Source organism: Tupaia chinensis, unplaced genomic scaffold (assembly GCF_000334495.1).
Source record: "Tupaia chinensis unplaced genomic scaffold, TupChi_1.0 Scaffold149807_1, whole genome shotgun sequence".
Classification (NCBI taxonomy): Eukaryota; Metazoa; Chordata; class Mammalia; order Scandentia; family Tupaiidae; genus Tupaia; species Tupaia belangeri.
In genome coordinates, this window is record NW_006209651.1 from 219,459 (window position 1) to 243,031 (window position 23,573).

Sequence of the window (23,573 nt, forward strand, 5' to 3'; positions counted from 1 at the left end):
TGGTGAGTTATTTCTCACTTGTGCTTCCTCTGGCTAGAGTTTTCTTTCAACTCTTCTTTTGGCTGGCTTAGTTATACATCTCCATAGAGATCCTCTGTGACTATCAAGTTCCCACATTATATCACTCTGCCCTTTACTTAACATTAAACATAATTTATGTACTGCTTCTGTCTCTGCAATACAGGACTGTAAGCTGGAGGAAAGACAAAGCAGAGTAAACACTCAATAAATATTTGATTAATAAACAAACAAATGGAAACTAGCTCTTGTGAAAAAAGCTTCAATAATCTTGTTTTTGACCAACGCTGCTTTTTCTACCTTAGAGTTTCATCCTACAAATTAGCATATTAAAGGCTCTGCATCTTTTGTGGCATAGAAACCTATTTTATTTTGTTTAACCCAGCATTTTCCAAGAACTTTTGAACATAAGAGTTGGTTGTTTGTTTTTTAAATAGTCTCTATTATTTTTTTCTTAGCTATTTTTCTTTGAGACACTGGATGGTAAGCACCCTTCTTTATGCTATTGAGATATTCATAATTCAGAGTATAATTTAAATAAGCATTCTAACAAATATGTGAATGGAAAAATTTAAAGTATTGAGAGGGTCAGACTGTGTTCCCTGAGTGAATGTAGTTTAGTTTGAAAAAGAAAAAGGGCACTTTGCCGTTAGCTTTCTTTGCCCATGGTTGACAGTTGATGGAACAGTACATGGAGTCATATGTTTTCCTTTTGCTTTCTAAATTTCTATTAAGCCCATAGCAATTTTACAGGAAATTTAATGATGTTGTGTGGAAAATGTCTAATATAAAATATTTTATTATAAAAGTAGTAAAACATTAGGGCTCTACCACATCTGCTTTTCTGTTTGACAGAATAGAAAAACTACTATAGTTTTAGGGAGGGATGTAGAATGTTTTTAGAAATGAAAGTGAAAACCTGAACTGAATAGGCATTATTCCCTTGTGTTCAACTCTGTGGGATGTTTTTATTGTATTTTGTGTCTGACAAAACATAGTTTTTCATGTTCAAAATTTGGGGAAGTTTAGCTTGTTCTGGCATAATGGATTAAGTTATAAGGTCTCTTGCCATTTTAGAAATGTTGTGTTGAAATATGTTTGCTATGATTCCTTTATGAAAGAGTTTCAAATTTCTAATACAAAGAGAAGATGTACTTTACATAATTTTGAAGTCTTTTTCAGCGTGTTATTTACATCTACTCTCCTGATTTGTGAGGAATTTTAGGATTATAAACTTCCCTTTAAAATACTGATTATTTCAAAATTGAATTTTAAGTAAGATGCTCCCTGCCATAGATTTTGGGTCTTGTGTCATTTTTTATCAGCTATCAAACTCCAAATCTTTAAAAGAAAAATAATGTCTATCCTACTCAATCCAGAGTATTAGTCTGAATTTCAAGCTACCTGAACTACTAGTTTTCAAAAATATGCCTACAACTAAACTGCTGTTCTTGAGAACATGTTCCACAAAACACTGATTCCTTTCTAAAATGGACTTTAGATGAGCAATAAGCCAAAGCATCTGACGGACTTTTCCTTCAGCCAGACTAAAGGGCAACTCATCTGGTAGCCCCTTTAAAAAACATAAAGAAAGGTTAGACTAAGATTATGTTCAAACTCAATTCTCACAGCTATGACAATGACTGAGTTTTATCTAAAACTACAACAGGTTTCAAGGCTCTTATAAGGCACCACATTCACTGACTGTATACTCCGAGCAGATGTTCATATACGTTTCCTGAACTCTTAGTTTGCACCAATTCCATGTTAAACATTCTATGTGTGCAACCTTGTTTGATTCTCACAACATCCCTGAAGTAAACATTACAACTATTTTAATTTACGAAGTAGGAAAGAGTCCAGAATTCTAAAACTGCTTCTATAGAACATAAATACTTGATCACAGTTTGTGATGACAGCTAGAACTATAGTTTCAATTTAATATATTAATATAAAAATTTAGTAACTGAAATCAGATAATGTGGAACTATTAAGGAGAGGTTTATAGATGGAGACATCAGGAAAAAAAACCTGTAAACTATTTTTTTTTTCCCCTTTCCTTAGTACTGGGATTCATATGAAAGGACATGATTAAGGATTCCTTTTGGAAACAAAAAAAGAAAAAGAAAAAAAAAAGTGGTTTCAGAGAAAAATGGTAAGAATTTCAGGGAAGATGATCAATGGTGTTGAAGGAAGTATTGAGGTTAGCATTTCTTCAAGTTGGTCTGCATTTTTGAGTTAGAAGTCACCTTAGATACCAATGACGACAGGTACATCATGTTCAGATGACAAATTGAGACCCAGCAAATTGAGTAATTAGTGACTTTTGTTTTCAATCTTTCCCTGAACACTTACTGAGCTTCTACTGTATTCCAAGAACTTGATAGCCTTTTTCGAAACAAATGCATTTGTGCCATTCTTTAAGGGAATCCGTATTCAGAATAGAAGATCAAAGGGTAGTGATACTATACAATAGCTATTAGAAAGAGATACTTTCAAGGGTCAAAAACAGGTCATGATTAGGTATTGTTTTGATTATAATTAACTGGACCAAATCAACAATTCTTTGTCAGAGAACGTGTTTTAAGGCTGAACAGGAGAGGCAGGCAACACAACGAATAAATGAAGTATATGCAAAACATTGGGCATGAAAAAACTGTCTAGAAAGTATCACTGGGCTGGGATGACTTTGTCAAAAGCTCCTTTTCACTTTCTGATGATCCCTTGATTGTCTTTTTCAGATTTCATCTCTACAAATGACATAGAGGTACATGCTAGTGAAGAAAATCAGGAAAAATGTCGCACTTACTGTCATATCATCTCTGACATCTTTCATTTTCCAGGCTACCCTTGGAGGATTTCATTTAGTAGTTAATACATTTCCCTTTTTAATGCTACACATCTTGTGTTATGTCTCTTGCAGCTATTGAAGATACATTTTGTTATATAGTGTACATGAAATCATATGTATACTTTGACTTATTTGAATAATGACCATTAACTAAAATTCCACAATGGATTCTCCAGCTGTGAAGTTCAGAGGTCACAAATGCAATCACCCATGGATTGCAGAAGCCAAGTCCCTGAGTGGAGCTAGTCGAACACTAGTAAATTTGCATACATGGTGTGGTTGGTGGAGCAGAGGTGACATGGGGGGTACTATGCTTGAGCCTCAAGTGGGCTTATTGTTGCCACAGAGAAAAGTGAAAGTGGTTCTAATTTTTTAAAAAAACCTACATTCTCAAATATCTTTAAAAGAGTCTATCTGATCAGTATAATTCAGGACTCATTTACATCAATACCATTAGATGCTATTCATCCTATTTTTATGTTTAAATAGCTTATTTATGGAATTTTTGTGATGTGGAATATTTATCTCTATTTTATATAGAAGTACTTTGATAGTATTTTATTTTGATGATAGTATTGCCTCTTTTTCTCAAAACTGCTTTAGCATTTTCATTTGTTTTGTGAAGAGAATTAAACAGAAAATATATAGTTCTGATAGTTTTAATATGAGTAGATGACTCATATTAAGAAAAGGAAGTTCGGGAACCAGCAGTTAGCGTAATGGCTATGTCGCTGGACTCCCACGTAGTCGACCGTGGTTCGCGTCTCGGACCCGGTGGCTTAAATCTCACGCCGGGCGCGTGTGCGTGCGTGCCCAAGATCTCGGGAGGAGAATGGAGGAGAAGGGATTGCGGCGTGACCATCCCCCCTGGGGGGTGATTTCTCGCTTTCTGTCTCTATGTCTCTCTCTGTCTGTCTGGCGAGCGCACGCGCCCTATAGTGAAAACCTCTCAAAAAAAAAAAAAAAAAAGAAAAGGAAGTTCAAGTAGTCACTTAGGATGACATTGGGATAATACAAAGCACTGAACCTCACTCTATAAATATAATATCTATTGAAGAAGACACAGAAACAACATTTTGCAAAAATGTCGTATGGCATGATTTTCAACTGTGAGAGGAAAGATATGGCAGAGGAACTGATGCACACTGAAACATTTCCACTCTTGATGTTAAAATATTTAAGTATATTTTCAAAATTTCCCACTGAAAATTTAGGAATGCCATATGAGACATGCATGCCATCTCAACCCCTATAAATCTGATGACATAGTGTTCTGTAATCAAATAAGCCAATAGTTAATAGCCATACAGTTTTAAAATCTTTAGGTAATGCAGATAAATTACCCAATATTCTTTATAATTTGCAGAGTTGGCTTTACAGTAGCTCAATGTTTCATGAGAAAAGCACTTACAATTCATAAAACTTTACCAGAAAGAAATGATAATAAAAAGATGATCAATGTACATTGGAAAAGAGAAGTAACAATTGTGAGTGTGTGTGTTTGTGTGTGTGTGTGTAAGCTTAAGGGAAATGTGGGAGTGTGTTTTTGGAAAAGTAGATGAGCATGCACATCTGTATATGTAAAAAACATTCAGATTACTACTCTTAAAGAGTATTTCAAATCAAACAATCAAAGAACTATTAGAAACTTTGAGAACAATCAGTCCCAGTGGTCAGCATTAATCTGATCTTCAATTCAATGTCTTCTGAGTCTTCATTCTTTTGATATTTCCACAATACTTGATTACAGTCTCCTTCGGAAATTTAACTCATTTTTCTTTGATATTTTATATCATTTTTCAAGGTAATAAAGTCACTTAGAAGTTTATCATGGCTTACTGTGGCATATTGATAACATAAGGGCTCTGCAAGATCAAATTCCCCGAGTTCAGATCCCCTAGTTGGCTTGAAAATGTACCAGGCACACACATGGGAGCCCAGAATCCCAGGGAGCTGGAGGGCTGGGGAAAGAGGGTCCTGTTTGGAGTAGAAGCTGCCATGGGTACTCCTCTTTCTCTATTCCCTCCTTCTCTTTCTCATGCACACACATATGCTCTCTATCGTTAAAAAAAATTCTTTAATATATAATACTTTAATATATAACACTTTTGATTCTTTAACATAATCATACTAGCAAAAAGGTTTCTGATATAATTCAATACAGGATGGTAATGGTTGACTATTTTTTTCCTGGCTTTTATGTTTCTTCTCATTTTTTTCACTCGTGTATAGTCTAATCCCTTAAATCATTTTTTTAGGAGAGATTTTTGCTATAAGACATGCATGCTGACCAGAAAGAGAGAGACAGAGAGAAAGAAGTGATAAATCACCCCCAAGGGGATGATCAGGCCACAATCAGTTCTCCTCCATTCTACCCTTGGGATCTTGGGCACACACAGACATATACTTGGTATAAGTTTTAAGCTGCTGCACCTGGGACTTGAACCACGGTCGACAATGTGAGAGTCCAGCAATGTAACCATTATGCCATCTGCTCGTCCTGTAAAAATAGTTATCATTTTTGATAAAAGCTTTTAACAAAAATTTATGAATAAAATTAGCAAACAAAATGCCACCTTTTATTTTCTATAATCATTATCAGTTGTGGTCATTAAAAAAAAAAAATCTATGACTTCACATAAATCTGCTTCATCCCACATTCTCTTTCTATTCCTGTGTAGACTTCTTCTTCTGTTCCCCTGCAGGCTTCTGTTTTGTTTCCCTATCCTGAATTGCTGCATTCCCCAAACTTAGGCCTCATTCATTAGTTTTCTCTTTTGGGACTTTGTCTGGCAATATTATCTATTATTGCAATGTTAGCAATTATTTCAAATTATATCTCATTCTTCAATTTGTCCCCGGAGTGCTAACCCAAATATCTTCGCTTAGGCTTACTTACCTGAATATTAATTTGTTACTTCGATGTGGGCAGCAGATTCATTAACCTCCATCTCCAACTTATCCTTCTTACTGCTTTCATTTTTGTCTAGGACATCATGATATTCTCAATTAAAACAGACCAGTTTAAAGTTGGCAGGACTGCAGCCATTTTAAGTACGGCCTCTAACAAGAACAATCTGACCAAATTCTGATTCATAGGGAGATCTGTTAGACAATGTTCAAATCAGAAACTAAGAATGAATATTTGAAGTAGAACAGGAATCAAGATAATTACTCAGAAGAAAGCTACTGACTGACTGATGGTAGTGAGGAATGATTTGCACGAAATTGTATCTCTTACCTATAAATACAGAGAACATGTTGCTCTTTTCAAGACATTTGATGGCGTTTGTACAAGGAAATACTTCCTAAAATCCCAGGCAAAAATACCTTTCTCCTTAGAACTTCTACAGCATTATATTGTACTTCTATATATATTTTTTGAAATCATGATAGAGCATGTGAGCACATGAGATTGAGAGAGAAAGAAAGAGTAAAAGAGAAGGGAGAAAGAGACAGAGAATGAATCACCTTCCATAGGACTTGGCCATACCACAATCTTTCTTGAGTCTTCTAGCTGCCAGGACCTGGGCATGAATATACATGCCTGGTATGTTTTCAGGGCAACCAGGCTGAGGACTCTAACCATGTTCAGCATATTTGTTCTAGCTCTGCAGTGTTGTATGTTTTCAACTGTGCCACAGAAAGATGGGCAATGCACATCTCCAGTTCACATATTCCATTTTATGCTAAATTACAAAGATGGATGAATATTATTTTTTTTATATCTACTACTCTTCAGAGTCTATGGTCCCTATTTTTTTATCTTATTTGTATATCTTTCTATACCTATTAAAGTGCCTAATATAAAATAATGTTTAGAAATATTTAATAAAGGAAAACATTCCTTTAATCCCTTTATTTTTTCAGGCAGAGAACATAAAGATAACACGATTATTTTTTTTTCACTTTTGGTAAAGTTAGCTTATATCAGAGAGAAAAAGAGAAATCACATTTAAAATGTCTCCATCCTTATAAGAAATGCTCTCTGATATCTCCCATGGTGTACACCTGAATTCTCCACATAATGTGTTTGTGGACTGGCATAGGAGAGGCTCCAAAAGGGGACATTCCAGAAGGCCTCTGATGTTGCACAAGTTAACTTCATAATGGTTTATTTATTGACTATGTTTTCATCAGAAACTAGCTATAGATTTAGTCCCCAAAAGGTCTCCCCTGCAGAGTTTCTAATAAGGTCATCAAAATCCATCTGTTGGAGAAGTGTGTTTTATCTCAATATGTGTTGACTTGAGTTGGCCTTATTGAAAATTACACTTCAGTCTCTTCTCATTCTGCAGAAGCAAGATCTCATCATCAAGCTTACCACAACAAAGAATATTTAGAGAGATTTCTTAAAATATCTCGACCGTTGAAGCTTCGGTTTAGCTACTGTTTTCAAAGTGGTTTGTATAAACAGGATGAGCTCAGTTTTCCTTTCTGTTTTTTAATTTCAATACCTAAGAGACTTGCCCCTGAATAATGCACTACTTTCACAATTAAGATATGAAGTGGAGAGTACTAGGAACATAAGGAGCCACAGCAACTGTGGCAGAGAGGAAAGCCATTTCTTTCTTGGTGTTTTCTAGTTCCTTCCACAGCTTGGCAACCTATAGAAACAAAACCCTTCAAGCACATGCACCCTCTGGCAAATTAAGAAGGAACAAAAGTACCATCTAACCAGATTACTACTAGTAGCTGATCTCTCCCTCGGGGTGACATGAGTGACTCCTGTTCAAGATATCCACATCCTGAGGCTGCAGACTGAGGTTATAGGTCACCACTGTTCAAACTTTACCTCTTCCATGAGCAGGGACAGCTCTGTTTTCAGATCCTGTTTCTCTATAGCAATTTGTTGCTTTTCAGAATCCACTGCATCTTTTTCTCCCTGAATATCCTGAAGCTTCTGCTCAAAGTCACTTTCCATCTTTTCCATTTCCACCTGTAGCTCATGCAAGGCTATTAATTCTGAGTCCAGCAAAAGAAAAAAAAAATCAGTCTCCCAGCAAGCTTTCCATCTCAGTCAGAAGCCCAATTGTTACTCCCTGTAATTTACTGTTTTGTGTCAATATTTGAGCTATGATCTATATAGCTATCCGATCACATCTCAGGCAATGCCTGGGAAAAAAGAGCACCATGATTGCTATGGTTTAGGTATTTCCCAGATTCATGTATTGGGACTTTGTTGGATTGAAAGTATTAAGTGGAGACCAGCAGATGGCATAATGGTTATGTTGATGGACTCCCATGTAGTTGACCGCAATTTGAATGCCATACCTTGCGGATTAAAATTCACACTAGGTGTGTGTACATCTGTGTCCAAAATCTTGAGAGGAGAATGGATGAGAAAAGACTGTGGCCATGGCCACCACCCTGGGGAGTGATTTTGTTTTTTCTCTCTGTTTCTCCGGAGAGTGTACACACTATGTACCAAAACTCTCTCTAAAAAAAAAAAAATAATAATAATAATAAAAGTATTAAGTGGAAATTTAATTCCTTCACAGAGTCCCATTGTGGGGCCTTTGGCGTGGTGTTCATTGGGACATAATTGAGTTTTGGTGGGCTTATAAGAGAAGAAAGGTGATAACAGGCCAAGATTTATGATAGTTCTCTGCTCAAGATTCTACCCTCTGCCGTGCAGCTTCATCAGAAGTTGGTCCCTAAGTCCTGGATTCCCATCGTACAAGCTGAATAAACCTCTATTTAAATAAATTTCAGAAATATGAAGTGGGTACATCAACCAGCTCAGACTGATGATCAGTAAGATCAAGGTGGTTTTACAAATACACATTCCAGAGCTGTGAAGCCAGATCTGCTGTACCAAAATGTTCAGGAGGTATGATTTAAGAATAAATACATCCTCAAAAGGCAGCCACCTCCCTGGCTTACATGGATAAATTAGATTCAACATACATAGTTAAGAATTTAGTCTGTGGTTCTTCCGGAAACAGAACTAGAGAGGCTGCTTTGTGGTGGCAGATTAAGTTTAAACTCCAAAGGAAAACAACAACAAAAATAAAACAAAACCCCACAACTTCCTAGTACTTAGAGAACAAAGTCAGTTTTCTTTGATTTTTCTAAACTCTGGCAAAATGTGTTATTTGATTTTTGAGACTGTTAAATCAGTGTTTGGAGAACAAGTCTCCTGATTTTCGACAGAAAAAACAAATCTTCAAAATTGAAATATAAGATTCTATGATTTTAATCAAGGTATTAGAATTAATGATATTAAATAGCACTAAAAGTTATTAATGGCATAAATTAATACTTTTTCATAAATCTGTACTTTATTAAGAAGAATTTATTCTCCTAAAATTTTCTTTTTTTTCTGAAATAACTTCCTGAATAAATTCTTAAGGATTTGTTGAAATATAAACATTTAAGGTAATACAATTTTAGAATACACTCTAGATAAACTATTAACATTACTTGCATGAAAAACTATTTTGCTCACTTTTTATATAGCAAATATTTATCATTTTAAGAAAGCAGATACTAAACTAAGCACTGAGAATACAAAGAAAAAAAATTTAGTCCTAAAATGATTTTTTTTAGCCTTAGAAGCCTTCAAATTAGCCAATTTGTATTCATCTTTTTAAATTTGTCTCCATTATCTGGTTTTCTAATTCTATTACTAATTTTTTCAGTTATGTCTTATCATGCCCATATCAAATCCCCAAACTATTTTTTGTTTTGGAAGGAGATGAAGTATAATAAAATGTTTTTAAGGATTATAGATTACAAAATAAAATACTTAACATATAAATTTCTGGATTTAATTGCTAATTCATTATTTGTGTTGCTCAAGCAGACGGTGTGGTAATTTGTCTATAAAAAATATGTTGATCAATTTTGTGAAAAAGCCTAGCATACAATTAGTTCAAACTTTATGACTCAATAAACTGACGTAGGGTAAAAAAAATCTTTTTTGAGGAATAAATGTGATAAGCATCACAACTCAAACCGGCAAATAGCATCTCACAGTATATTAACAGTAGTAAAATTAGGAATATCGTAAACATTACTGAAAAACCCTGCCTGAAAGTACCCTTTGGAAAAATCATTAAGAAACCATAGTAGTTTTTATTCTTGTTTGGAATTGAAAGAAAAAGGATGGTATATTTCTGTATGATTGAAAGCGATGGTGTCATATTAACTAATAAAATCTCCAGCACTTTGCCTTTCTTTTGTGTTCTTTATTCCAAATGGAGTAGAATAAAATCTTTATCTGGGACCATTAAAAATGTGTATTTTCCATTTTATTTTCCACTGGTGATTGTCAGGATCCAAAGTAATCTAGGAAGAATAGAATAGTAGGTGGAAATTATCAGAATGTAATGTTGAGTCTTCAAATTCATCTAAAATTTACCTGCAAAAGTTGGTGGTATTCATTCAGTTGGCTTATGTGGATTGGCTTAGTTGGTCATGCGTGGTGGAATTTCAACATTACTGGTTAAGCATCTGTTCTGATTGCTCACTACCACTGACCTCCCTGCTGTTACATGTTTTGACAATTTCCTCAATAGAAAAATATACATTTTAGTGATTACAAAATTAAGGGTCATCTCTAGAATGATTGTATCTCTTTCATTTCAAGTACACCAAAAACACAGGGCACGTGCTTTAAATATAGTAGTAAATATAGTAAAGCAAACAGAAATGAGTATTTTTTTTTTGTCTTCCAGTTTGATATGACTAACACATTTGATGAGACTTCTAAGAGAGGTCATGCAGTATAAGGTTTCATATGGAATTTGGAAGAACAGGAAAGTTGAGTCATAAACCTAGTTGTATTTCCTCTGGGTCACACTGAGTTTGGAGTATTTGTTTGAGTACTTCTACAGGCAGAGTATTGGAGGGGCAGAAAGCTGTGGCATCTGAGTAACCGGTAGGGAAGAAGCAGCATGTCCACCTTTTCTCCCCTGAGATTAAGGAGATTTAGCAGAAATACAGAAGTGAATGAAGCTTGCTGGTGGCTTGATAGTAAGATGTGTGGAGCCCACACGGCCAGTCGCAGTTTGTGTCTCACACCCGGCTTGTAAACCTTCCAGGCGCTTGAGCCGGTATGTCCGAAATCCCGAAAGAAGAACTAGAGAAGAAGGGAATCCAGTGTGGCCATCTCCCATGAGTGGAGGGTACTTTCTCATCTTCTCTATCTTGCTCTCTCTGCCTCTGTCCAGCAAGGGCATACATCTTTTGGCAAATAAAGAATCAAAAGGACTAATGTAAGAAAGAGTCGTTATATGAAAGGCAGAGAAAAATTTGAGTGTGAAAAAGTGAGTCCTTAGAATTCAAAGGGGACCTCTATGTGAACACTAATTAAAGGTAGTAAGGGCAGAATTAATGTTGTGTTGACAGCTGCTAAACTGTATAATTGCTTGGATGTCATTCAAAGTTGAAACTATTTCATTCTCTTATTGGTTAAATCAGTGGATTTCAACCAAGGGTAGTTCCTCTACCCCCTTGTCAACATTTGGCAAGGCCAATGTACGTTTCTGTTTGTCATGACTGTGGCTGTCACCTCAGGGATAGTGATCAGGGATGCTATTAAATATGTTAAAATGCACAGTATAGCTCTCATGATATTAAATTATCAAGCACAAAATTTTGACCATGCCAAAGCAGGGAAAATGCTGGGTCGAATTCACAGAAAACTGTTTGCATGCAATAAAGTACAGCCCTTTCCAGATTCATGGTGCTTAAGCCAAAGGAATGCCTGCATTGGGAGGGAGGGGAAGATACACCTTCAGTTTACTGCTTCTATAACATTGTTTTGCATTTCTCATATTTTATAAGATAAACTAATTCACATTTAAGTTAGGTGGTCCTTTTTATGTCTGTTTTCTTCCTTTAATGTTATTGGCATGGGTTCCTTTTATTTCCCGGTTGTCCTGTCTTGCAGTTTTGTTAAATTAATTTCTACCATTGAATTACGAGTTTTCCTGTTCTACTTCTTATAGTGGCAATGAAACCTTGCATTCCCCAAAATCACTGGCCAAATTCCCACTTTGTAATTATATTTACCTTTCAGAATTTACCTTATAGTTTTTGTTCTGAAATGTTGGGCAATTTTCTTACATGCCCAAAGTATGTCATCTTTGGGTATGGCAACATTTTAAGTGATGAGGGACAAAAAGGAAAAATCGATGCTTATGTGATACAGATGTTGTTACCATATTTTTTAATGTGTGAAGAGTCAGAGGTTCTTGAATAAAGGAGAATGGATATAGATATTCAGTTTTTCTTTGCCTTACTCTTTTTTCTTTATTGATATATTCTAATGTTAAATAGTAAGAGTAAACATCAATTTAAAAATCAGATATGGAACTTTCTATGTGACATGCTAGATACTTTAAAAATAAGAACTTATTTAATTTATAACAACACATGAAATATAGGTATTATTATTATCTTATTTATAGATGAAGAAATAAAGGCACCATAAATAACTTGCTCAAAACAATTTAGCTAGTAAATCATAGGCTGAAATAAAATCCAGGTAGTTTAATTTTATGAATATCATTTTTATTTATTTATTTGTTTCAGAGTTTTTATTTTCCCATAGAGTACATGCACTCACTGTAGAGAGACAGACAGAGATAGTGAGAGGGTTAGTGAGAAATCCCACCCATCCTCACGGGGAATGGCAATGCTGCAATTCCTTCTTCTTTTTCCTCCTGGGATCTTAGGCAAGCATGCATACTTGCCCAGTGTGACTTGAACCGCAACTGGTCATGTGGGAGTGCAGCGACATAACCACTGTGCCATCTGTGGGCCCACAGTTCACACTATCTGCTATCTTTCTAATTCAGTTACGTATGGTAAACATATTGCATATATATGTACGTATGTATATAAATATATATATATATATATATGCATGCATATATTTACATAAATCACTGTACTTAACATACAATAGACATATACAAACTTGGCATTAGTATTATTTTATATTACATACACAATAACACTGTGAGATAACTTTAAAACATTTATGTTAATGAAGGAACTAAAGAAAATCATACATTTTGAATTTGGACTTGAGTTGTATTTTTAAATTGATTCCCTGAAACTTTCTTTCTTTAGAAATACTACTTGAGCATTTTCACTTAAGTGGGTCTTCTAACAACATGGTTATTGGGAGGAGAAGTGTTCTTAATTCTTCCTCCTATAAGTCATGTCTAGAAAAGTTCCTCTCGAAGATGAAATCAGAGAGTGGAATGAACTGCTTAGGTTACTGATACCTGCCATCAGCTAAATCTCAGAGGAGCATACCCTAAATCTTCTAAGGCTCAGCTGACACTGTCGTGCCATTTTTATTTCACCTAGACCACATCTGAAAGTATTTTAAGAGCAAATGCAGTCCTAGTCATATTCCTATTTCTTTCAAAAACTACCTTAGAATTGGAACAGCAATTCACACACTTTCTCTCCAAATGTTTAAAACTTGAAGATAGTTCACCATCTAAATCACTGGGCAGTTTTTAGCAGTTTTTATTGCGGTCATATCCCTTTAAACTTCTTTGCCGGATGTTCATTCCGTTCATATTCTTAGTGCCTTGTCATGTCGACTGCTCCTAGCTAACGCTCTCCAGCTTAAAAAATATGGCTGGAAGGAAATTGGCTTTGGCTCTGAGCATAATAGCATAAATGGCAAGTCTCCAGATGACCTGAAATGCCGTAACACAGAGCATATTTGCATATATAGTTTTACATGGTAGGCAACAGGGGTACTTGCCGCTGTTAAAACACATCTCAGAACACTGACAGAAGGATTGCCAGTTCTAAAGCATTCATGATACTGAATTGCAAACCTTGACTTAATGAATGGTTGAATTATCATCTTAAGAAATAGAAGATGTTCAGTTTAAATGATGGAGATATTCTACATATTCACTCAGTGTACTTATTTCAAGCAAAAGTGTTCCCTTTGGTGTCATTTAGTTATTTTTTCGTTTCTTTTTTTCCTCCTACTGCCTCCTCCCCTAGAGAACACATATGCTCTCTGTATTTACATACAATAATACTATGCTATACCACAAACTAGGTAACAGTAGCTTCTGAAAATATAGAGACGAGAGTAGGAACTGAAGACCTATACATACATTTCAAAATTATGATCTTTATAAATAGTCAAATAATTGAAATGTGTAGAATTGACTGCAAGTATTCTAAATGATTTTTATGATAATAAAGTCCATTAATTTCAGATGACAAAAATAAAGTTATACTTTTTGCTAAGGAACAAAGCTTTAGCATTTACTGTTTCCTAGGATGAAGGCTCCTTTCCCATTGGTAAAACCACTACAGGTTTCTCCATTTTCAACATCAGTAGAAACAAGACAGCTAGACCTAAAGAAACTGATTTCACAGTTATTGTTTCTCTCTGATTTGATTTACCTTGTGGTTTTCATACCTATAATTTCAAGAACTACAAGATTTAAAAATTGCAGGCACACACAAGAAATGTAACATTGAACATCAGGAAATGACAGTCTTGTGTTCATACATTTTTGCCATATCACCGGCTACCTGCTATGTTTCAGACAATTGCAGAATTTTTAATATAGTAATAAGTCAATCATAGCTCTTGGACTTAGAAAACACCATGTCAGTGGAAAACTTCTAAACTTCAGCAAAAATTAATATGTATAAGAAAATCTGATGTCTCATACTGCCGGACATTTATAGAAAGAATGGCTATATAAAAGGTATTTTGAAAGTAAATTGACTACACTAACAACAATTCTTTGAAATGTTCTTTTAGTTTTTAATAAAACTCTGTCATTCTTTTGACTATGTCTAATAGTCATAATAATATCTGAATAATAAAAATAATAGGGAAACTATAATAATTATATTATTTAGCATATGCAAAGTACTCAAAACAAGACCTTGTACATGCTAAGTGTTCTACTAAACATTACCTATATTATGACCATTATTAAAAATGAGTGAGAACATTTTCTTTTTTTTTTTTCCTTTGGAGAAGTTTTTGCTATAGGGCACATGCGCTCGCCAGACAGACAGAGAGAGACAGAGAGACAGAAAGCAAGAAATCACCCCCCAGGGGGGATGGTCACGCCGCAATCCCTTCTCCTCCATTCTTCTCTCAGGATCTTGGGCACGCACGCACATGCGCCCAGCGTGAGTTTTAAGCCACCGGGTCCGGGACACGAACCGCAGTCGACTACGTGGGAGTCCAGCGACATAGTCATTTTGCTAACTGCTGGTTCCAGCGAACATTTTCTTAAATGATCCTGACAAAGTATTATTCAGGCAGTTATCAATGGTTCAATATTTCTTCCCTTCCTTATTAATTTGAGAAGCATTCATTGTGCACTTTTGGGTACACATCACTAAAATGAAAAATGAGAGGACCTAACAAATATCTCAAAACTCTTACATACAATTGCTTAACTTCTTGCCACACTTTTCCTTTTCTCTTTTCCCCCTTGATCTGAAATTCAGAGCATGGAGCTTGTAGGAAATTTATTGTGGTGTTAGCATGGGAACTAAGGGACCTGCTGAAACCCTGAGGTAATATTGAGAAATGAATTTGTGACCTGATGTCAATCTGAATGGTGTGTATCTTTATGCAGTGTGTTTCTATGAACTTTACCTTAAGGGGCAAAGAAATTGGGATTGTGTGGGTTGGACCTCCAGAAGAGAGACTAAATGGAGTCTATTCAAGATCCTCAGGTCTGATAGGTGCTTGAAGCATCTGATGGAAGGAACAAAGCAGACATTTTAGAGGAGAGTAGGACTGGGAAATAATGGTTATAACTATGAGAACTATTTATCTTGATATTTTGGTGCTTAAATTTTATAGGAATAAATAAAGCACAGACATAAAAAAAAAAGTACTGCCTTTTTATTGACTTGAATACCAATCAGGGAAAATAAAATGCCTGTGAGTTTAAAATGAGAGTAGATTTGGTTTTGCTGATCACGGCTGGTAGTAAGCAGCCGGCTAGATGTCTCAAATCTCACTTTCAAAAAGCCTATTTTCCATTGGTGATGATAAATTTGCCCCTTGCTTACACTTATCAGTGGGTGTTCAGTTGTTACAGCAGATTGGAAGTGATTCAGTTCATTTCTTGGGTATTTTCAAAAGCAGGGAAGGATTTCACACTCTGTGGAGTGCTGCTTCACCAAAAGTAAAGAATGTTACAGCTTATGGGAGTGATAATTAAAGCCAATAATAACCTGGAAGTCTCCCGGACTCTGCTGTGGTGGGAGTGATACTGTACCATTGTATCCTTATCTGGTTGGGGATGATCTCACTAGCTCCTGAATCCAGCTGAAATTGCAATTCGAATAGTAACTACTAAAATCATATTTCGAAGCTTTCATGTGGAGAGTTAAAATATGCAAATAAATATTGCAATGTTGCTAGTGTATAAAGGTAATACATTATGCAGGAAAAATAATAAAAAGCTCTATCAAGGTTTGATGTACCATTTTGTGTATATGTGAAAAATAGGAAAAATGGTTTTAGTTAAAAGATGAAACCGGATGAACTAACAAAGAAAATGCCTAATATATTCCAAGTATTGTGAAAGTAATATACTATAACCTAGGCCAAATATAGTCTCTGAGCATAATAGAGATTTACTCTTTATTTCCCTTACAAATTAGTGAAATGCTTTGTGCGTTAAGAAACAAATCAGTTAAGGTAATCCAAATAAGATTCAGAGGAAAGAATAACACTGTCAAAAGAGTGTTAGAGAAGTTAGTTAGCCTTTATGATTTCAAATGCTCAGTTACAGGAATAAGGGAATCAAAGTTCATCAAGATATTAACTTTATGTGGAAAGCTAATCAATTTTTGATGCCAGCACAATTAATCTTAGGTTTCAATTTTTATAACAAAGTGTTCAGAAATGTTTTCAGAAGAAAGTACTTTATTTTACATTGTGCTATGGGTTTAAAATTACTGCATGTCAGGGGCAGGGCAGTGAGTGTGGAGGGAGAATTTACAAAATGTTTAGAAAGGTGTAATACAAAAGTTATCTTTTTTTTTTTTTTTTTGAGAGGTTTTGCTATAGGGCGCATGCGCTCGCCAGACAGACAGAGAGAGACAGAGAGACAGAAAGTGAGAAATCACTCCCCAGGGGGGATGGCCACGCCGCAATCCCTTCTCCTCCATTCTCCTCTCGGGATCTTGGGCACGCACGCACATGCGCCCGGCGTGAGTTTAAGCCACTGGGTCCGGGACTCGAACCACGGTCAACTACGTGGGAGTCCAGCAACATAGCCATTACGCTAACTGCTGGTCCCTACAAAAGTTATCTTGATAATTTTTTTTAAATCATTAAAAATGTAGTCATTGAGGGTCAGTCAGATGGTGTGATGGTTAAGGTGGCTGGATTTCTCTCTCTCTCTTTTTTTTTTTTTTGGAGAGGTTTTTGCTATAGGGCACATGTGCTCACCAGAAAGAAAGAGAGAGACAGAGAGACAGAAAGTGAGAAATCACCCCCCTCGCCTAGGGCGGATGGCCACATTGCAATCCCTTCTCCTCCATTCTCCTCTTGGGATCCTGGGCATGCACACACACGCGCCAGGTGTGAGTTTAAGCCACGGGGTCTGGGACTTGAACCATGGTCGACTACATAGGAGCCCAGCAACACAGCCATTACACCAACTGCTGGTCCCATAAGATGGCTGAATTTCATATGGCTGACTGTGCAGTTTGAGTCATGGAATTTGCAGCTTGAGAAACACTTAGGGAACACGTAGTCTGCCTGCATGCCCAAAATCCTGAGAAGAGAGAGGAGGAGAAGAGATTGTGGCATGGTCATTCCCCCTGTAGGGTGCTTTCTCACATTCTCATTTCTTTCTCTCGCATCCCTTTTGCTCCCTCTCTTTGTCCAGTGAACACACAGGTAGGTCCTATAGCAAACAAATAAAAAACAACAAAGAAAAATGCAGCCATTGAGAGAAACATTCATTGGGATTAATTGGACTTCTACATAAATCCTTTTGTTATAGAAAAATATCCATCTATCCCAAAGATGACAGGTTAACCAAGTATTATTCCCTGAATGAATTAGTATTCGTATAGTTGGGTTCAAATCCGGTCTCTACCACAAGTATTTGTTCAACCTTACAAACGTCCTTAACTTCTTAGCCTCAATGTCCACATTTAGAAGTGAACAAATAGTAATGAAAATAATATTTAAATAACAGGATGATTATATATTTAGCATATGTAAAGTACTCAAAGCAAGGTCCTTTACATGTTAAGTGTCCTACTAAACATGACCTATATTATAATAATTATTAAAAATGAGTGAGAACATTCTTAAATGACCTTGACAATGTATTACTCAGGCAGTTATCAATGGCTCAATATTTTGCACCTTATTTATTAATTTGAGAGGCATTCATTGTGCAATTTTATGTACAAGTCATTGTCCTAGATTTCTGAGATATTCAGATGAATAAGTTTATAATTCCATCCTTATTATTTAGCCTTAGCCCAGGCTGTCATAATATAAGGGGCCGACTTACAAAAATTTAGAACAGATGAAAACTTCTCACTTATGTAACAATTCTGAGTTAGTAGACAGCTCTGCTACACCTGTTTGTTTTAGAAACCCAGGTTCTTCTCATTTTCCTTTCACAATTCCTAAGTACATTGTCACCATTAGGTAGCTACTGCGTCTGGATTGTAGCTATCGAGAACTAAAAAGAGAGTATGGAAGAAGCAGACCTGCTGTCTTAAGGGGTCTTGAGTGAAGTGTGCACTTTAGACATGCTTACATTGCATCTGTGCAAACTTAATGAATATGGCAACTCTAATTGCAAAGGAGACTTGAAGTGCAATATAGGTAGGCAGCCAAGTCTCAGGCCATTGCCGAGGAAGACAGGGAAGAGAGATTTCGCTTGGCAGGTAGTGTGTCAAAAGCCTTCTGAAGTCCATCATCTCCTGAAGAACTATCGCAATGCAGTGTGATTCTGTGAATGCTACTATATGCATAAAATTAACTGACAAAATTCAACAAAATTCAATCATGCAATAAACTTGTTAAACCCAGTTTCTATAAATTTGGTTCCAGGCCTCTGATAATGTTTTGACCTGTCTCCAATGAAGTGAGAAAAATAAAGACAATGTAATAGACTTTCACAAATCTAAATGTACTTTTTAAAAATATTTTTTATGGGACCAGCAGTTGGCATAATGGTTATGTCTCTGGACTTCCATGTAGTCCACCACGGTTTGAGTCCCAACCCGGAGGCTTAAATACAAGCTGGGCACATGCAATGTGGCCAACCCCTTGGTGGTTGATTTCTCACTTTCTGTCTCTGTCTCTCTCTGTCTTTCTGGTGAGTGCATGCACAGTATAGCAAAATCCTCTCAAAAAATTAAATTTAGGGTTCATATCCTTCCTTTTTTTTTCATAAAAGATGCTTTCATGAAATGATGCTGTATTGAAATAAGTTTTATTTCATGTTGAATATCCTTATTTTAACTTGACCCTCTCCTTTCTACCAACATTCCCCTTCCAGTTCATGAACAATTGAATCTTGAGCTTCAAACTGTGGGTAGGGAAAATATAACATTAACCTGTGAATATATGAGAACTACTGGTCTTTACTGAATCATTTTGTAAAATGTTATATTATTAAGTTTTGTATTATAATACTACAGAGATTTACTCTTTATTTTCCTTACATTATCATAATACATTATAGTATTATAATAATTTCTAATTTACATATAATAGCTATACATATTCATGAAATACAGTGTGGTTTTTCATAGCATGTGCCCCATCATTCTGTATTAATCAAATTAGGTTAACAAATACCTCCAGCATCTCCAGCACTTATTTTTATCTCACACTGTATACATTCATTCAAAATTCATTCTTCTGTCTTAAAGTATCTATCAAATTGTCACCATCATTACTCTACTGTACTATAGCATTCCAGTATTCACTCCACAAATCTAACTGCACTTTTTTATCCATATACTCTGTTCTTCCCAAATCCCCAACCTCTATCCTACCCCAACTTCCAGTAGCTTACTGCACTCTCCCATGCCTTATTTCACTTAGTACTAAGTGTGTTTACAGACTGCATGTTCTTATCCATTCACCTGCTGTTGGGTACTTGCATGGCTTTTGTATCTTAGCTGTCATAAACAGTGCTGCAATGAACATAGGAATGTATTTACAGCTTTGCTGTATTTCCTTGCCCCTGGATATCTACCCAGTGACATGATTAAAACGATTATGAGCTCATAAGGAAGCTCTATTTTTAGGTTTTTGAGGAACTGCCATACTTGCTGTATTAATTTACATTAATTTACATCCCATCAACAGTGAATGAGTATTCCTTATACTTTTTTTTGGGAGAGGTTTTTGCTATAGGGCACGTGCACTCGTCGGACAGACAGAAAGAGACAGAGACAGAGAGACAGAAAGAGAGAAATCACCCCTCAGGGGGGATGGCCATACTGCAATCCCTTCTCCTCCATTCTCCTCTTAGGATCTTGGGCACGCACGCACATGCGTCTGGCGTGAGTTTAAGCCATTTTTGATGTGGATTGAAAAGAAATATTAAGTGAACACAATATGGTTAGAGGATAATTTGAAAAATACAATATTGTGACACTCATAGAAATATAAAATAAGCACTTTTCTACAACTTCATTACTGTAATTAATCAGGAAGTCATTAAGATACTAAAGCTAATTCAAAAGAGAAACCAAAGAACATACATATTTGAGTGATTCAGAATGCCGAAATAAATTTTAAAATAAATGCAATAACCACAAGGCAATAATCAGTTACATCTCTACCAGACACAGTTCAATTTATTTGCATTTCTATAGATAAGAATCAATTGCATTACTATCCTATTTCTGTAATTTATAGAAGTGCACATAGCTGAAAAGACCATATAACATGGAGATAACTCCGAAGAATGCCCTAAAAAAAGACACTCAATGATTATTCTTTCATGTTTCTAAGTCAGACACTTCCCTGATGAAATTAAAGGCTTGATGTATTTTTTTTTCCATTTTGGCATATCTTCTTTCAAGTCAAAATTAATCATGTAAATTTATTGTAGAAACACTTGAATACCTATTTTTTGGAGTAGCTGGCTACATATTGTTTATGATAGTACTCAGTTGATGTTCGCATTCATTGTTGATGCCCACCAATTAGTAATTTTTATTAGTAGTAAATATAACATGTTTTCACTAGAATAAGAGTAAACTGCATGATTTAATAACTAATCAATACAAACATGTAAAAAATTAGATCCATGAAGATAATGAGAGTTCTGAATGGAATGGCCTAAAACAATTATTTTTGCTTGGGACTGAGTGTCCTGCTCGGGTTTCTTCCTTAGCAAATGTATAAATATCTATCCTCAAGGATAGTATTTCCAGAAGCTTATCCAATGTCACCAATTATTTGCCTGTTACAGGGAGGTAAAGCACTAATTAATTCTAGCAACAAAAGAAAAGACAAAAAAAAGAGTGTGTGTTCTATTTACATGGAAGCGATAAGTGTAGGGGTATCTTGGGAGTCAGTTCTGCTAACCGAGATTATAGAGGGTTTACTGAGAAAACACTATGCAGAAATTAAGCACTTGACAAGTTAAATTAAACTAACAATAATGGCTGTAGAAAAAAGATAGCAAAAGCCTTTGAATAATATAAAATTATCTTCTTGGTGTATTGGTTTGTAATCTTATTATTATTTTTTTAATCTCAGGATCTTTTATGTCTCCTCAAAATTACTTAGAATACAAAAGAGCTTTGTTAAAAATGTGAGTTATGTCAATTAATTTGTCACATTAGATATAAAAATATGTGTATGAAAGGAAAAATAATTTTATTTCCCTTTCTTAGTTCTTAGCTAGGATCTTCAGTCTAACAGGCAAACAAACAAAAACAAAAAGCAAATGAAAAACAGATTTAATAATAGAAAAACAAGTTTATTGACATATATATCTCATGTATTTAGAGAAGATATGCAGAGAAATGAATAAATCTTTAAACGGTGGCTTTGAATTTAGATTTAAATACCAGTATTCAACTGAAATAAAGAATATACAACAGGTAAGTCCGAGATGTCCAGGAAAAGTATGGTAAGTTTTGTTATACTGATTCAAGTTCCTGTATTTTCCATTAAAAAGTCTCTAGTGATTTAGGGTGATCCTTCTCATGGTACAGAGAAATTGTTTAGATGTACGTTTCCTTTATAAAAGGGTAACAGGAACTCTGCTTCCAGAATGTCTTCTAAGCTTGTAGTTTTTCAAAATAATCAGCTCAAAATATTCTTTATGCTAAAGAGGCATATTCAGGACTGGCATATTCTGGGCTCCTAAATGGGGAAATGTTTACTTATGCATTGATTTGTTTTAAAGTAAAAGTGGTGACAAAACTATAAATTAGCTTAAGTAACATTTTTATGAAAAATAACTATATTTTCTAAAACAAAGTTGTACTAATAGAGTAATTTTTTTCTCTTTTTGTTTTAATACCTGCCTCAGTAAAAGACAATAGGATTCTTATATCTGCTTCTGTATTATTTTGGGGTTGGAGAATATGAAGACAATACCACTGTACACCATTATACATTAGAAAAGGAGATACCCACAAAGCCCTAAAAACGTCTTAGACCCTTCTTGATAGGGTCTTTGAACCTGTTTTTAAGTTGCTGCCCAAGTCCGTTTATTTTAGTCACACTATCCTACACAATATTAGATTCTGTCTTTACTTTCATTTAAAGGTCTTCCTTATTTTTTGCAAAAACCTGTTGTTCTGTCCATATACGCTTCCTGCCTTCCTCTTCCTTTGAACAAAACATTTGCACTTCTAGCTAATGGCAGCCTGCTTATGCCTTCTCACATTTCCCGATCACGCGAGGAGATTATTTCAGCAATTCTCTTTGTGTCCAGTGTTGTCACTTCGTCCCTCATTTTATTCCCACCTGCATATAATTACGCTGTCGATTTTCCAATATTTAAAGTAAAATAAATCTTGTCTCGTTACTGCTCTCGTTTTGTTATCCTGTATTGGCAAAACCCTTTGTAGAACTAAGTTATGTTCATGATCTCCAATTTCTCTTCCATTTTTATATGAAACTTCTCAAATAAATTATTTTCTCCTATCATCCACGAACTGCTACTCTCATGGTCAACAGGGACCTCCACTTTGCTAAACTCAATATTGTCTCTCAATACTCATTTTACTAGACTGAGAAACAGCTTTTGATACTTAGTAACTTGCAACTCCGGTAATTATTTTCTTTATTTAGCTGTTAGAATACTGTTCCCCTTTGGTTTTCCTTTTCTTCACTTGCTTCTTATTCTCCTTTTCTCTCCCACTGGTAATGTACTTGCAGTGCCTCGAAGCTCAGTCCTCAGAATTCTTCCATGCTGAATTTACATTCATGTCTTCAGTGATGTTGAATTTTATCTCCTCCATACCTTAGAGTCAAATACACAAATGAATAACTCACAAGTCCACTTTGATGTCTAATAAATACCTAAAAATTTAACATACCAATGACTTTGTATTTTCTCCCTTCCCATAAATGCCACTCTAAGTATCTAGTTGTTTGGGTCAAAACCTTTGTTTTCCTCCTTGGCTTTTCCCTTTTTATCACACCACACACTCTGTCCATCACTCAACTAACTTTCCTTTCCTGTCCTTTGCCATAGCTCCTATTCTGGTC